Source organism: Rattus norvegicus, chromosome 1 (assembly GCF_036323735.1).
Source record: "Rattus norvegicus strain BN/NHsdMcwi chromosome 1, GRCr8, whole genome shotgun sequence".
Lineage (NCBI taxonomy): Eukaryota > Metazoa > Chordata > Mammalia > Rodentia > Muridae > Rattus > Rattus norvegicus.
The window spans coordinates 49,588,390-49,604,453 of record NC_086019.1 but is presented as its reverse complement, the minus strand read 5'-3'; the positions used below and the strand labels follow the sequence as shown (position 1 = coordinate 49,604,453).

Below are 16,064 nucleotides of genomic sequence, written 5' to 3'. Positions count from 1 at the left end.
TGATATTACCTTATGACTAAAATAATCTCTGATAAATTTGTTCCAAGAAATGAAGAGAAAAGAAGAAACATATTACAAACATGCATGTACTCGTGTTCACACACGCCATGGACATGTGATGGTTACTCGGTTCCTCTTGTAAACCAGTCATGAGCCTGTGGTTGACACTTGTAACTTCCTCCACTAGTATTGTGTGTCCTCTGTGCTCAGCTTCCCCCCAGCTTTCTGGGGCTCTCTACATAGCAACTCAGCTCTTAGCTCCTCTGGGATCTAAGTCCTCAACGGTCCGGCATCTCGCTTCCCGCATCCCGCATCCCGCATCCTTCCTTCTTCCAATGGTTTTGCTTTCACTTTCCTAAGACAGGAAATAAGGAGGTACAGCCCAGTGAATCCCCCAGGTTCCAGATGGTCATCCTTGATATGCAGCAATCACCCAGTTTCCTCTTAGTGATTGATCACATGATCTACCCCGTGCAGGGGGCAATCCCCTATGTCCACTGATGAGAGAAATCCCATATGGTCAACTTCTCTCCCAATCAATGTGGCTACCACTGGGGTCCTTCATGAAGGACCCCAAATTCCTTCAAAGCAAGATGTCCTATAGGAATTCAAGTTTAAAAGAGGAGGAGACAAACTTTCTCCAAGAGTAATGCTGAGATTTCTGACCCAATAATACTAGCTAGACTGTGAATAGAGGTTCCTAGGACCTGCCAGCAATGACCCCTCTGGGCATCTTGGGTGTAGAGGTGACATCCAGGTTGCACTATCCTCTACCCTGGCTGTAAAAGGGTATATCCCTAGAAGAGCAATGTGGTCCTTTCCAGGAGCTTGTGAAAACTGTCATCCTGGTACTGTGCCCCAGGGGATGGTTGAAGCTGCAATGCACCACCCGGAGTCAAGTCTGCATGATTTCATAACCAGCTGTGAGCGAGGCGAGCTGTCTGTCACATTAGGGAGGACTCGTGCTACACACCACAGCATGCATGGCGCAGAGCGCTCTCCCAAACAGATGTGCTCCACCTCCTCCCTTCCCTGGCTTATCACAGTCCCCATCCTTGACCACACATTTTAATGAGCACAGAGAGACAGCAGCTGAGGAACAAAGACAGCGTTTCTCGTGGGGCTTCTGATGCTCGCACCACTACCTTATGATCATAGTTCACAGCTTATGTGTTCATATTCTGTTTCAGTAAAGACAGATAAATAAATAAATAAATGAGAGAGAGAGAGAGAGAGAGAGAGAGAGAGAGAGAGAGAGAACTTAAAGTGGATTTAGAGGCATAAGCCTGTATCCCTGAAAAGAAAACATTAACCATCCCTTAGTCTTCATTTTTCTTTGAATGAACTAAAACACCATTACATCTTACTGGACCAAAATGTCCTTTGTCCTGCTACTGAGCTGGTAGAAAAGGAGGATATCATGCACTTGGCTTATAGTCTATATAATCACCAAAATAGGCAGTGTGGGCGTTTCAATAACACAGTAGCACCAACAAATATGAAATACCCTGGGGCTGCAGCTCCCCTTAAGTATGGGTATGTAAAACGTGTTCCTGAAGAGACCAGAAGGCACAATGGGACTGTGCCTGGGGTTACTGCAGGAGGACTACTCTGAGCATGGAGAACATATTTACATTTTCAGAACTTGGGAAGGGGCTTTCAGTGGCTCTGAGTTTGAGTCCTTTCAATCTTCACAGACCAGATGCCAGCATTGGCCTCTCTGAGTATCTTGGGTGGAGAGACGATGTTCAGGTCATGGAGTGGAAGAGGAGAAGCGGGATGGGGGAGATGAGGGGAGGAGAAAGGGGTTGTGTTATTTGCAGAGAGAGTGTGGCGCCAGGCGTGTCGGCCATAGAGACAAAAATGTGCCTGAAAGAGCATCAGCCTCCTAGCCGTCTCCCGGCCCTTGGTGTACTCCGACCAACTCTCTCACAAGATAGAATTCTGAAGGAGGGACTTGGCTTTCCATTTGCTTTTAAATAAGAGTCAGTGTTGGCATGGTAAGGGTACCCTTTATGGAACTAAATTGCCACAATGGTATGGGCGTCAGGGAAACCACAGGGAGAGCATATCTGTGCGTAGGGAAGAGCTGCCGTGTATCTCTGCAGTCAAAACAATCCCAGTTGCCCTGGTACTGGCATGAGGTGGGAGAGTGGAATGCAGCCATATTTCTTCTTTATTGTTTCAGGAGAAAATTATTGTCATAAATATATATACTTAGAGTTGGCAGGTCAGCCTGCCCTAAAGAGTAAGTGGGGTTTTGCTAGGCAGCGATGAAATCCTTTCGTTGGTCTTCAGGAGAAGAAGTGTTAGGATGACCCCACCCCACTCTCTCTTCCCCCTCAGTCCCAACAACTCCCAAAGGTACCAGAGTCCTCCAGCTAGCGCGGCTGAGGGCTGAGTGCCTCATGGCTGAGATGTTCTGAAAAACGCTGAGGCTAAGCGTGATTTATGACCCGTTGTTTTGCACTCCCTGGCTATTCCATTCCTCTGACTCAGAGAGATAAAGCCGCCCCCCTCCCAAACAGAGGGATGATGGAGGCCATCCCCTACTCTGTCTCTTCACTTCTATACTCTTTGCCAAAGCTACGGCTGCTTTCAGGCTACAGTTCTTCAGCACAGTTGAAATTTAGGCACCTCACAGGAAAGAAGAGCTTGGGAGCCCCAAAGCACACTATTGCTGGGCTGAATGTTTACTGGATGCTCAGAACTTGGTCTTCCTGGCCGAATGTAGATTCTGTTGTGGTAGCCAGTGGTGGTCCCTGGGGTTGGCAGGGAAACCTTCAAGTTCGTCCTGTCAGAAAGGAATGCTTCAAACCCTCTCTGTACTCACAAACCCTTACTCTTCCTTCAAAGCTCCCGATGAATCCAGATGCCTCTAAATTGTCCATTAAGTGCCTGTTGTTGGGCTGGTGTTGTACTATCCCTTTGATCTGTTAAATTATGCTTTTATTATTATTTTTTATGTATAACAACAAAGCTAGTGAATCCCTTAATAAAAGGAGGCAGATTTCATTGACTCTTGGCACTTTCAAACTTAAAATAATGGAGAAAATAATTACTCTTGTTTATTATTGCTGCTTTTCATAATCGAAATTCTTGACCACAGGTCGTCACTGTGATAGGGTCTGTGTGGCCATTGTTCTCTTCCAACTCTATAAAGAATGCTATGCCATTGAAGCCGTGTCCAGTGTCAGCCAGGTCCTCCTCCTGCTAAAACTCTGAGTCTGGTAGAAAGAGGTCATCTGTAGTAGTACATGCCAAGGCCACTGGCCATCAGCTGCCTCACATTTGCTGTTCCTTCTTGACTTCCAAGCGTTGTCTGAAAATGGAATAGATGGTCAATCAGGTAGCAGAGTGGAGAAAAATGATGCAGGGGCCAACCTCCTACATGAGAACTTGTCAGGCTTTTCACAAGGCTCAACTTGGAGCATTGTCTCTGGCTGAAAACTCCAGCAGTCAAGCCAGAGTCTATGAGACATGTAAGGAAAAGGACCTAGGATGAAGTTGTCATTTGAACCAAACAGGTGGAGCTGGGGGTTCCTGCATTGAGATGTAGCAACATTGAGTGGAATTCACTGACAGGTCCAGACCGCCAACAATTAACAGTCTGATTTCCCTGTAAAGCATTTAGGATATGAACTTCGGCCCGGCTTTTCCTTCTGGCACTCTTGAGACCATGTAGCCAATGTGTGAATCTATCACTTAGAAAGGTGGGTACGGGAACAAGAGCTGCTCTCATGCTGGTCTCTGAGAAGATACAGAGCTATCTCAGGGCTCCATCAAGAAGAGACATGAGATGGAGGTGTCTGAGTTTCCACACCATGCTCCTAGACTCCTCTGAGATTTTAGAGCCCTTCTCTGAGTTCAAATGTGTAGGATGATGATCTGTACACAGCTTCTTAATGGTGCTTTCCTTGGCAATGAACGTCATGTCTACTGGGTCAAAGAACAAGACCCCCAAAGCTTAGGGCTTGTTCCTTCCATATAGAACCTTAAGGTGATGTTACTATTGTTTAGGTTTGTCTCCGTCACTTTTTTAACCCACTCCCTTGGCTCTAGTAGACTCCATCTTCAGACCTGGAGAACCAGAGCCCTCAGCCCACAGCCTCTAGCCTGCCACCTGGTAACAATCAAAATATTATGGGTCGAATTGAATCTTCCTGATCTTTCCCACGCATTTCTCTGAAGCCTTCTTTCTCTCACCATCCATCAGCTAGGAGGCAGGAGCCATTTGGTAAGGAGCCTCGTGGAATCAGGACTTGCTTGTTGACTCCAGGTCAGACGCTGGTCAGTATTTGTAAACGTAGCTCATCCCCAAACAGAAACTAGGCACTGCAGATGTCTTCAGAGAAATCTTGCTTATGAAAACATCTCAGTATACCTCATCAGCCCTGTCCTTTCTGGAACAGATCGTCATCCCCACCCCATCTCCAGTGCCATGGAGATTTAGAAATCACTAATAATCACAAAGACTCATGCATGTGGTCCTCACCTTTTCCATTTTCTCTGGGCAAAATTTAAAATACTGACTGTAGAGGCTAGCAAGATGGTTCTGTGGTTAAGAACAGTTACTGTTCATGATGCAGAAGACCCATGTTCAGTTCCCAGCACCCACTGGGTGGCTCACAGCTGTGTGTCAGTTCTGGGACACTTGTCACACTCTTCTGACCCCTGAGGGCTCCTGCATGAACATGGTACACATAACATATGTGCACTCAGGCACATGCATATCCATGCGAAATAAAAGTAATATTTTTACAGTAACTTTATCTGCCATTTAAAATGTCAGGGGCAGGGGATTAAAGGAGCTGTTGGCACATGTTGTCAAGGACTGAGAAATGAGATGGTTTAAAAGATAGCTGAGATGGTTTGGATAAGCTTGGGCCAGGGAGTGGCACTATTAGGAGGTGTGGCCTTGTTGGAGTGGGTGTGGCCTTGTTGCAGTAGGTGTGGCCTTATTGCAGTAGGTGTGGCCTTGTTGGAGTAGGTGTATTACTGTGGGTGTGGGCTTTAAGACCCTCATCCTAGCTGTCTAGAAGTCAGTCTTCCACTAGCAGGCTTGATGAAGACAGAACTCTCAGCTCTGACTTTGCAACTCTTAAACATGCCCAGGTTGTGGCTGAGAAACCTGGAATCTCATTCAAGAACCCACCACCGGCTTTAATGGCTGGCCCCAGGGACTTGGCAGCCGCAGAGCTGGAGCGAGGAGAAGCAGTAGGTTTTGTGTAGCTTCGCTTTGCTTGCTACAGGGTTCAGGAAAATGTTCTGTATTCCATCCTTACGTAGGTGGCTGTGATCCTAAGACAACCTCATAGAATCAACTCATGGTGCAGGTAGGAGCCAAAATAAATTATCTGTGACACATTCTCTGACACAAAAGACTCAGACTAAGTCTATACACTGTGACACTAATAGCCACAGTCCCTTGGTCCTGTGCCAAACACTGTTGTGAGCACATGGCCCAGGAGCCACTCACTTCTTCTTTGGCACAGATGCCCTGGTATCATCTGAAGTAAGTGTTTCAAAGCAGGTGGCACTGACATCTTTTCTCTTTCCGTAATTGCTTCTTTGGGTTTACAACAGCCGCTTTCCCGTCCAGCTGTGGGAAAGCCTGTGCCCTCCACTACCAGGGAATGGAGACATCTCCTGGAAAACCACTTCACCCTGGCAGAGAATGGCCATGTCACATCCACTAGGGCAGCAATTCTAGACCTGTGGGTTATCACCACTCTGGGTTTGAACGACCCTTTGACAGGGGTCGCCTAAGTTCATCAGAAAACACAGATATTTACATTACGATTCCTAACAGTAGCAAAACTAGTTATGAAGTAGCAACTGATTAATTTTATGGTTGGGGGTCTTAAAGGGTTGCGGTGTTAGGAAGGTCGAGAAGCAGTGCTCCAGGGTAACACGGACTCATCTAATCATCTTCTTGGTTCACCCGGGGTCTGTTTCCTTGGCAGACCAGGGTGAGCAACACACACTCTGCTTTCCTTCGTGCCTCATCACATGCTTATTCTCAGGAGCAGATGAACACAAGTCTTTAAAGTCCTGCAGCAGCACAGGAGACGAGGACGCTCTCGTGGACTCCTGACAGTGCATCGTCTCACTAGAAAGTTATTTTTTCTAAAGCACTGTTCCCTGTCCCCACTCTATGGCGCCAAAAGCACACTGTGATGTCACCATGAAAGGGCTTGGATGTCAGCCTCAGAGTTCTACTTCGTCCTAAAGCTACTGTGATATATTCACCCCTGAGGCCATGTCATTAGTGAATAGGAAGGCGAAGCCACAAAAGTCAGCAAGGGTAAAGGAAAGCCAGAGGTCAACAATTACCCCATGCCTTAGGGCAGTGTCGTTATTGGACATGGGAATAGCTAAGTCTGGAAGAACTTGCCTCAGAAGCATGGACACCTGAATTCTATCTCCAGAACCCACATTTAAAAAGCTGGATGTGGGGATGGAGAGATGGCTCAGCGGTTAAGGGCACCAACTGCTCTTCCAGAGGTCCTGAGTTCAATTCCCAGCAACCACATGGTGGCTCATAGCCATCTGTAATGGTATCTGATGTCTTCTTCTGGTATATCTGATGACAAGCTACACTGTACTGATATATATTAAATAAATACTTTTAAAAAAAAAAGCTGGATGTGAAGCCAGGCTGTGGTGGCCCATGCCTTTAATTCTAGTACTAGGGAGGCAGAGGCGGGGAGATCTCTGAAAGCTCAAGGCCAGCCTGGGCTACAGAATAAATTCCAGGACAGCCAGGGCCATACTGAGAAACCCTGTCTTTAAAAAAAAAAAACCAAAAACCAAAAACAAAAACAAAAAACACTAACAAAGAGAAAAGGAAAGAAAGGAGCTAGAGAGATGGCTCAGTGGTTAAGAGCTCTGACTACTCTTCCAGAGGTCCTGAGTTCAAATCCCAGCAACCACATGATGGCTCACAACCATCGGTAATGGGATCTAATGCCCTATTCTGGTGTGTCTGAAGACAGCTACAGTATACTCATATACATTAAATAAATAATATTTTCAAATAAGGAAGGAAGGAAAGAAGGAAGGAAGGAAGGAAGGGAGGGAAGAAAGAAGGAAGGAAAGAAGGAAGGAAGAAAGAAAGAAAGAAAGAAGGAAAGAAAGAAAGAAACAAAGAAAGGAACAAAGAAAGGAACAAGCTGAACATGGTAGGGCACATTTTTGGTGACAGGCAGATATATAGAGCTCACTACCCAGCCAGCTTAGCCTACTTGGCAAGTTCCAAACTAGTAAGAGACCTTGCCTTTAAAAGAGGGCGGAGGAATGATTGGGGGCTGGATTGATGGCTCAGCAGTTAAGAGCACTGACTGCTCTTCCAGAGATCCTGAGTTCAATTCCCTACAACCACATGGTGGCTCACAACCATCTGCAATGGGATTGGTGTGGCTGAAGAAAAGCTACAGTGTACTCATATAAAATAAATAAATAATTCTTTTAAAAAGAGGTAGACAGTTCCTGAGGGATAACAGTTCTGAAACTGCCCCCCAATCTCCATATACATGTGCACTGGTGACGGTGTAGTGTCATCTTGGCAAATGAAGACACACAATGGTTTTGCCACAGGAAGAAGGTTCACACCATCCCTAGAGAGCTGTGTCTGTCTGTCAGGAGGCACAGCCCTTGCTGATCAGAGAATCGGCTGGTCTAGTCATTCAGTCACCTTGTCAGCCACTTCTGTCCCTGCTGTTACCATGTGCTAAGTCCCACATTGAGTCAGCGTGAGTTAACTCTGTCCTAGGCATTTCCAAAAGGCTGCTTAGTGGCAGCCGGGGGTGGGGCTTTTTGACTAATGCTGTTTACCCATCTTTAAATGAGACTTGCACCACAAAGAAATTCCTGTAAAGGCATTTGTTTTCAATGATAGTTGGCTTTCTTTTTTCACTTATCCATAAACTTTCTAAAAAAAATTTTTTTCTGAAACTTCTCCAAATTGTTTTCAGTATAGTTCAACTTGGTTTTTGTTGTTGTTGCTGTTGTTGTTGTTATTGTTGTTGTTGTTGTTTTCTTTCTTTTTATTGATAGAATGGGATGGGGCATGGGAAATCCCATTGATAATTTCTGACTGTGGGCTTTTAAAATATGAATTCTTAGGCCTTATTACTTTTTAAATGCAAACCATTACCTTTGAGGACTCTGGGATTGACCCTAAGCACTGGTTATCAGTGCTGTAACTCCATTAGAAGTTTTAAATATATTAACAGGAGGAATTTTTAAAATAGGTACCAACGATCTTCTTTAAAAATATTTCCTATCAGTTGGCTTGGGTTCCCTTGGTCCTGGGTGGTTCAAAACCTCTCTGGTTGATTCAGACAGCACCCTGCACTGACCTAGGATACAACCACCCCAATGTCCAAATTCAAAAAAGAGGCTACCATGGTCTGAAGCTTGCAGAAGGAAAAGAAATTCTTACCAGCCATAGTTTTCTTTCTGCTAAAAGGAGAGTTCAACTTGTTACTATCAGAAGTCCACAACAGTAAGGGGCTAATGGTACAAGCCAGTTATCCCCTTATACCCAGGAGGTTAGGGCAGGAAGATCCCAACTTAAACCCCCAGTGGGGCTACAGAGTGAGTTCAAGGACAGCTAGACCTCTTAGTGAGAGTGCGTCTCAAAATAAACATTGTTAAAGAAATCAAGGGTGTGGCTCCGTATTAGAGCTCTTGTCCATTCTGTGTGAGAAATCCTGGCTTCCATCCGGAGTACCAGAATGGTGGGAAGGAAAGTGAGGAGAGAGGAAGAAAGGGAAGGAGGAAGAAGGGAGAGAGAGGGAGGGAGGAGGGAGGAAAGAGGAAAGGAGCATGGGAGAGGAACGCAGAGGACATTTAGCCCAGATCACTTAGTACAATGTCCCCAGTAACTACAGATCCCTCACCTCTGTTCCTTAGGGAGAGACAGGCTGTCTGCTCCATTAACAGTGAGGAGAGCTCCTGTCCAGCTTTGGACAAAGGGTTTCTCTTCCTTCTTCTGACTATCAAAGAACAAGAGAAAAAGCAGGAAATTGACCACTTAGTTCTGTGGCCACCTTTTCCTCATTCAGAGTCGCTGCTTCTCCCATGAAACTTTCCTGCACCACCCCTCTAGTGAGTCAGGCTCTTCCCTCCAGGCACACCCACAAGTGTGGCTTCCGGGATAGGCCACAGAGAAACCAGAGTTTTGACCACACAGGCGATAAACTCTCCTTTCCCTCAAGAGCAGGCTTCGGTGGCATATGTTCCAGAAGCCAGAAGATGCTCCAATTCCCGCTTTCGCTCCCTCAGAACTCTGAACGGTCCCATCTGATAACTCGTCCTCATCAAGAGCTGTAGAGTGGTGGCCAGGAGTGCGTGGTACTCACACGTGGACCCTGCAAGCACTCGGGTACCCCCAAAGCCTCTGTGGAATGCCAGCCGTATACCAGGGGTAATGCGGATGAAGTGGTAACATCGGTTTTAATGAGAAGCCGACGGGCTTCACCTCTGGTGCTTCATCCATAGCCTTGTTTGCAGATCAGAGTGTCTGAAAATCAGAGTAAGATTTTTTTTTTTTTTGTTCACCACAAAAGTTTGCGGTGCACTTCTCACGTAGTTTTGAACCAATTCCTACAGAACAGATTTCCACACTTGTCATAAGTATACGGAGGGAGGTGTGACAAACTAGTTTCATCACTCCATTAAACTTGGCTGTGAAGTAAACATAAGACTACCATAGACAAGTGTGGGGAAGGCCACAGACAAGACTGGGTGAGGCCCCCTAGATCCTCTAGCCCTTGAACTACATGGATTTCTTCATTGCCTCAGAAGAGACCTCCGGAAGAGATCCAGTGCGATGGGGTGTCCCAGATAACAGCTCCTCTGGAATGGAGGGAAAGCAGGTTCTATGAGAATAGTGTGAGTGATAAAACAGATGAATTCCTGTGCCCACAGATCCGCTACAAGAGCTCCACAAGGGGTCGCTGCAGGCGCCACGCAGGGGGTCGGTACATGCGCCTAGCAAGGTCTAGGGATATTCCTTCTTTGTTCTTTTCCAGTCTCTTCATAACTAACTGAAGTTGATGTGTGCAAGAAGGTGAGCTAACAGGAAATTTAAACCTTAGTGAGGAAGACCACCCACTGGGGACTCTTATGGGCTCGTGAGCAGTGTTTAACTCATCTCGTTGCTCTGGTGTGGAGGAGTGGAGGGTGGGAGTAGGGCTGGAGATGGTGGTGTGGGAGACACTTCAAGGTTAACAGGATTTTCTGTTTCTACCTGGTAGTTTCTTGTGACAATTCCATGTTAGGTAGGTGATATTAGCATGGATTGATCCACTGTTTCTTCCCGGGCAGATTTTCATATTTTTCTCCTCCTCCTCCTCCTCCTCCTCCTCCTCCTCCTCCTCCTCCTCCTCCTCCTCCTCCTCCTCCTCCTCCTCCTCCTCCTCCTCCTCCTCCCCCCCCCTTCTTCTCTTAAAATCCCACCTCTTTCCCTAAGAAGGACATCTTCTGCTTTAGCGACCCCAGCCTGTCTGGGGGAAGCTGGGGGAAGTCCCCCTCTGCCTTCCCTCTGATGCGTCTTCCACCCAGGAAGCTGAGCACAGGCAGTGTGAGAATCACTTGGAAACAGGAGCCTCTGGTCTGAAACAGACCCTGGCTCTCTTGGCCGAGAGTGTAAGCTAGCACGTTTTGCTGCGCTTGGGCAATTGTCCTCAACCTCTGCTCTTAAACCTCCAAGTCACCTGCAGAAGTCCCCTTCAGTTGGGAAGTATGCTATTTCATTTTGGTTTGTCTGATCTCTTGGCTTTTTATTTGAAATGCTTCCAATGAGAGAAAACAGGAACCGAGTAGCTTGCATTTAAGAAAGGAGAAGTTCTGTTGGCCTATCACATCAGGGAGAAATTTTAAAATAAGAAGAAAAAAGCCGCCAAAAAAACAAATGTAATTTCCCTTTTGACAGTTACTTCCGAGTATGGGGCTAAGGAATCATACTCAAGAAAGTGGGAGTTCAATCCTAACTATTTGCTCAGAATAGCAAGATGCTTCCTGATGGCACCAGACTGGCCTGCCACTTTGCATAAACACTTTCAGTTTATGCCTCCTGCCCTGTGCCCTCCATGCTCCCTGCAAGCTTTCCCAGCCTCTGCCTTCAGGGACTAGGGTCAAAAGCTATTGTTTCCAAGACATGTGTTGCCTCTTCAGTTCATCTTTATCTGTTAAAACAGGGTAGCTCAGAGGCCAAACCCACTTCTGGCCAACTAAAGACACACATTTACACACGTGTGTATTTAGGAGCCGAATGGTGCTCTCCTCAAGAAGTCTAATCCTTCAGCGCCTCTGAAAGTGGCACTGGGAGGCAGAACTTGTAGGGAGGTAGTTAAACTGACGTATATAGGACATTTGGAGAAAGAAACAGGCTGGGAGAGTGTGCACAGAGAGGACACAGAAAGAAGGTATCCAGCAAGCCAAGGACAGAGGTTCCGAAAAAATCAAATTTACCAGCAGCCTGATCAGAACTTTGGAGGCAAATGTTGTTTTAAGTATTTGTTTCCATTGCAACTATTTGTCATGATGGTCCTAGAAATCTTTGTCTTCTCTCTCTCTCTCTCTCTCTCTCTATATATATATATATATATATATATATATATATGTATATATATATATATATGTATATATATATGTGTGTGTGTGTGTGTGTCTGTCTGTCTGTCTGTCTGTCTGTCTTTCCCTGTCTGTCTGTCTCTCTCACACACAGAGAGACAGAGAAAAGTAGAGCAAGAGAGAGACAGAGACAGAGACAGAGAGATACAGAGAGAATGAATATTGGAAAGTGGTACAAGGCCAAAGCCTTTTAGATTCCCCCCTCCCCCGGTCTATGTTAGAACTGTTGAGTGCAGGGTCCAGGAGCCCAGTAGAAGCCCCTTGTCTACTCTGTGAGGTGTCTCACCCTTCCCTCTGCCCCTCTCAGGGGTGTGGCGATCACCCTGTGATGGGCCTCTTCACTCCACCCACAGCCCATGGGGATGCAGGCCGTTCTCCCTGCAGTGAAGACCATCACGCATTTCAGAAGCTGAATGGGTGTCCCCTTGCTAGGGTGGAGACAAGCCTGTCCACGGCAGTCGATGACTTGGAGAACTGGCCTGGCAAGAGCTGGTCCTGCCCAACACTCCTGGTGTGAGAGCCATGCTCTCCAGCTTCCTCAGGCACCTTGCACACTGTGGAGACCCACGAAGTTACTGATCCGCTCACTACAAACAATGTGAAAACTAAATTTCCAGGTATCCCAGATCAGCCCTCAAAACCAGCCACTGAGAGTCATTCTTTTCTGCAGTTTGTAAAGCCCAACTCAGAACCCTGTGGCTCTGTCCTTGAGATTTTATTTCCTGACCAAAAAACCAACCCTTCTGTATTGCTTGTACCCATCAACTCCCTTCACGCCCGTGGCTGGTTGCATTTTATTTAACATCTCTGTCAGCTACTTTAAAGTTTATTATCTTTGGGGGATGGGAGGCAGTGTGAGGAGACAGAATTTCACTAGGTAGCTCAGGCTGGTCTCAAATTTACAATCCAGCTGCCTCAGCTTTTTTTTTTTTTTTCTTTTTTTTCGGAGCTGGGGACCGAACCCAGGACCTTGCGCTTCCTAGGCAAGCACTCTACCACTGAGCTAAATCCCCAACCCCGCTGCCTCAGCTTTGAACGTGCTTAGCTACTGTCTCTCACCAGCACATCTAGAATTCATCATCTGGAAAGGAAGGAGGCTGGAAAGATGGCTCAGTGGGTAAGGGCACTCCCTACCAAACCTGGCAACTTCCCCTGGATCCTTGGAACCCACAAGGCAGAAGAGAATCAACTCCTTCAAGTTGCCTTCTACATATGTTCTCAGTGCGCGCGCACGCGCACACACACACACACACACACACACACACACACACACACACACACTCTAATAATTGTTTTAAACCCCAACAAGTACAGGGTGCATGCCATGAGAAACATTGTATCAGTGACTCACTAAGACGTTTCAAAATAAAGCTGTGACTGTGGTGGGGGAGACACTGCTGTTTTTCAACTTGTTTGCAGTGCTGGCTTGGTGGCTCATGAGCAAATGTGACGATGATTTACAGCCGTTTTTTTGTTGTTGTTGTTGTTGCAGGCCCCTGCCACTGGATAACAACCACCTGGAGACTCATCGTGTGAGGACAGTGCTAGTGTCTATTTTGTCCAGACCCCTGAGTCATCCTGTGAGGGACGCTGCTTCACTTGGGCTCACTCAAACGTGAGTCTTTCAGATGTAACTCCAGGATGGCCTGACACGCATCTAAGAGCTGGTGCAGGCTCCGTGCAGGCTTACCTGACCTCTCACACTTCGGAAGGGGAGACCTGTGTCCTCACGTCTTGTCTCGGGGCTTCCTCAAAGATAACAAAAGTAAAAGCTGTGGTGTCCACTGGAAGCCTGGGTGGCAGGCCTGCCCAACATTCACGTGGCTGCATTCTCCAAGTCATGAGACCAAGTGGCTTCAAGGACAGGGGAAGTAGACCCTGTCTCCTGATAGGGGCAGCGGCAGAGTAATGGCCACATCCAATCAACCACAGGATTGCAGCAGAATCGGCCGCTCTATGTTCTCATTTTATGAGCAAAAGACAAAGGGTTTGGGCTAGGGAGTTGGGGAAGTAGTACCTCCTGGGTGGTGAGCTCTTTGTGGAAGAGAAACCGGAACCTTTATCTTTTCCAGCAAGAATTATGACCTGATGTCCAGTAGGCTGCTCCCCGTCCCTGGTTGCTGCAGGAAAGAATCTGGTCCCTAAAGTGCTGGGTCAGTTTACCCAGAAAACTGTTTCCAAGTCATAGCTATCAGGCCTGCCTGCCTACTGGAGTTCTTTGTAGAGTTGGGGCTGTGGTGTAGCCTGCTGGCAGATCACCTGGCTGGCATTGGCAAGAGGATGTTCCATCCCTGACACCACAAGAAATACTGATGTCCCGACGCATTGTTATAAATTCTGACTTTGTTCCTGAAAGACTGGTGTTTGCTTTCCCAATGCTTCTAAAACCCAGTAAGGAAGCTTGGGAAGGAATGGCGTCTAAACTGCCTTGGCTCCCTTGGCAAGAGAGAGACAACCAACACCCTATCTACCATGCTGTCTGGTCACGTGTACGCAAGACCTGTGATAAAAACCTAATGTGACATTCACAGTGTCCTCATAGATGAAGGACGCTTGCCTTCCAGTGTCCGGGAAATGTAGAGCCGGTTGTGGAGAACTGAGTGCCACCTGGGCACACAGGCGACTCGGGCTCAGAACAAAACGACATAACTGCAGTTCATGTGGTCTTCTTAACCCAGGGCAACTGGAAGTGAGTCAGTGAGAGCGGAATACCGTATTTATTTGAGGTGGGGGAAAGATAAAGTTAATGGCATCTGTTTAGGTGGATGTTGGGCTCTAAGTGTGGGAGCAGAATATCTCTGTTCAGCCACCTAGCAAATGTCCTGGCGGTTGTTCTTAACAAAGAGGCTTGAAGGGTGCCTTTGGAACAACCCCCATGTATTTATCTGGGAAGACATGGTTGAGCACGTCACTGAGGAGCAGAAATAAGTCCAAATGCACAATAAACTCAGAATTCCGTCTTCTGCCAGGGAGCCTGTCATTCTGCTCTGTCATTCTGGAAAGTGAGCTTTTGTGAACTGCACATGGGACTCCAGGGACTTGAGTCCCTGGGTCAGAATGAGTTCCTCCATCTTGATGGCCTACAGTCTAATCGGGGAAACGGCATAAATGTGAAACTAGCAACGAATAAGGGGGTAGAGGGGTAACCAAGCAAGGGAACTACTTAACTCCCCCCAAAAACTAACAGAACACACCAGAGTAGCCCATCAAGTAGGGCTCTGAATAGGTAGCTGCAGGTGACACTCAGGGAGACATGCGTGCTCTCAGGCCCACCCCAAGCCTGACAACATACGAGCTATGGGATGAAGCCTCTGACAGAGCTTCACACAGCCCTCCACCCAGGAGGTCGCCATACATGCTCTACTCTGAATGGCACTGTGCAACAGGCTTGAAAAATGGCTGCCCTCGGAGACTTAACCAGAGCCCGCACACATGTCACAGCTTAGTGAAATGGCATCTGTGGGGCTGTGGGCCTGGAGAGACAGACGATGGCTCCATCTGCAAAGCACTTGCTTACTCCACAAGGGTGAGGGCTTGGGGTTTGGATCTGTAACATCCACGTGTGAAGCTGCACAAAGTAGCAGGCACCTAAATCTGACACACACACACATACACACACACACACACACACACACACACACACACACACACACACCAAAAGAATTAAGTGCTAAGAATAAAAAACAAAACAAAAACCCAAGCTAGACTACAGTAAACATTTTCAAAAGAGAGAGGGACTAACCAAATTTGTTTACACGGTTTCTATATTTCTCCTTCAGACTTTTACAATCTCCACCTGTGACTTTTGTAACAAAAAAAAAGTTCACTGGTCCATTTCGCTGCTGTTTTTGTTTAGTTTCTTTTCAAAAAGTCACTCATTTGCCCTGTGAGCACTGTTGTTTGGGGTTGCTCTGGTAACCTTTCTGTCATTACACTTTCTTTGCTCACTTTTTTCAGGTCAAAATGGGCTCAGAAATTTTAAAAGGGGGTGGGAGGGTATTCTTCAATTCTTTGAGTGATGTATGCTGTGAATTGAAACTCCGCCAGTGGTACCAGCGAAGTCTGAAAGATCCACAACTCAGATTCTAATCACCCCGTTTGCAGGATGTTTTATTTCTAATTCTTTGTTTGGATCCCGATAACCGAGAAAGGCAATTTTCAAAGATCACTTTGTCCTAACCTTTCTTGGATTTCAAGCCAGCTTTCTGAATACACAGAGTTCTTCAAATATTATTTTATGTCGAGGCAATTTTATATTCGGACACAGAGACAAGTGAATTATGGAAATATCTGAGGTAGAAATCTAAGCCATGTGCACTGGTAACTGCAGAAACACGGGTGATCATCAGCACAAGGGATGATTCTGCAAGATGCGGTGATGCTGTGAACACAAGGGGTTTTGGAAGTTGGACTAACTGTAC

The 16,064-nt window shown here is 46.6% G+C and overlaps 1 long non-coding RNA gene across 1 annotated transcript; it reads right to left on the bottom strand.

Annotated features, from left to right (window-relative positions):
- Positions 1–3,043: 3,043 nt before the first annotated feature.
- Positions 3,044–15,809, bottom strand: LOC120099118 (uncharacterized). The gene is made up of 4 exons (XR_005497978.2): positions 13,334–15,809; positions 9,369–9,529; positions 8,907–9,002; positions 3,044–3,322 (listed from the first exon to the last, which is right to left on the bottom strand). It is a non-coding gene; the product is annotated as an uncharacterized LOC120099118 (long non-coding RNA).
- Between the last annotated feature and the right edge of the window lie 255 nt (positions 15,810–16,064).